The following is a 1,583-nucleotide window of genomic DNA, read 5'->3' on the forward strand; positions in this document are numbered from 1 at the left end:
CCCCTGGTTACATCTCCAACCTCATCTCAAGATATCTCCTAAATGTCCATTCCACTCCTCCCAAGACCTCCTTCTGTCAAGCCCATTATCACCTCCTCCCATGCTCACCTCCAGGACTTCTCCATAGCCTCTGCTTTCCTCTAGAACTCCCTACCGTGACCTATCCAGCTATCATCAACTCTGCCTTTTCAGGGAAGTCTATCCCACCTCCTCTTAAAAACTGTATATCTACTCCTTCAATCAGCTTATCCCTCACCGTCATTACATTCTGTATCGTTTGCCCCTCTTTGTAGATTGTAAGCTCTCAAAAGCAGGATCCTCCAATACTTTTGTATGGAATTGTATTGTAAGTGTACGGTCTCCCAATATGTTGCAAAAAGCTCTGTGCAAACTATTGGTGCTGCAGTATATAAATCCTGAATATTAATAATAATAATAATAATAATGATGGTGTAACTAACTATACTTGACAATCAAATAGCTAATTTGTGGCTCAGCAGTGGCAAGCAAAGTGACAGACCTGAGCATCCAAGGTTGTAATAGAGGCACCATAAGGTCATGTAGACGGTCAGCTAGAGGGTGAAAAAAACAAACCTTATAACATAGTAAAGATTTTTCACACACATTGAAAACAGTTCAATGTAATCGAACACGGAAAGAAAAGGGAACAACGTTTCTACTATGCAGACATCAAAAGAGTCCGAACACATTTTCACTGGGTCTGTAGTTTCTGTAATGCACCCAGGGTCAGGCAAGTCGGAAGTATTACCAATAAGACATTTTCTTTCCTATAGCACAAAGAACGATGTATTGAATTTTGAATGACACAAGACTCCAACCTGTCCGTCTATGCAACCTGTCCGTCTATCCGACCTATCCTTCTATCGGACCTGTCCGTCTATCCGACCTATCCCTCTATCCGACCTGTCTCCCACCTTGACTGCCTTTAGGCGATCCCTAAAAACTAATATCTTCAGGGAAGCCTATCCCACCTCAACCTAACCAGTCAACCTTCACATTCATCCCCACACAGCTACCTCCTCATGTATCACTGGCCCCTCCCTTTTAGATTGTAAGCCCCCAGGGGCAGGGCCCTCCTTACCATCTTGTCTTGTATTGTGTTGTGACTGTAATGTCTCCCTTATATTGTACAGCGCTGCGCAAACTGTTGGCGCTATATAAATCCTGTATAATAATAATAATAAGTAAAGCAAAAACAATTAACTAAAAAAATTTGTGTCTGCTCATAATTCCAAAATCCTTATAAAAGATTATTATAGTAGCTTTGTCAATTCCAATGCGAAAAGGTCCCCCCCAGAGATGTCTTCGCTAAAGGATACAATTTTCCAAAATATAATCCATTAAATAAATGTAACTTTATGACAAATCAATTCTATGACATACACAATAAACTAATTAAAAACATTTTAAAAATCTTGCTCTCGTACCCCAATTTCCTATATACTGTACTCAAAGGAGAATTATGGTACCAGTGAAAAACACTCGTCCCCCATAATTCAAGCCGACCTGTGACACTGAAGCTGTCACAGGTCGGCTCTATTGATTGGACAGTGAATGAACAC

This window comes from Nanorana parkeri, unplaced genomic scaffold, assembly GCF_000935625.1.
Source record: "Nanorana parkeri isolate BGI_ZX_2015 unplaced genomic scaffold, ASM93562v1 scaffold2973, whole genome shotgun sequence".
Taxonomy (NCBI): domain Eukaryota; kingdom Metazoa; phylum Chordata; class Amphibia; order Anura; family Dicroglossidae; genus Nanorana; species Nanorana parkeri.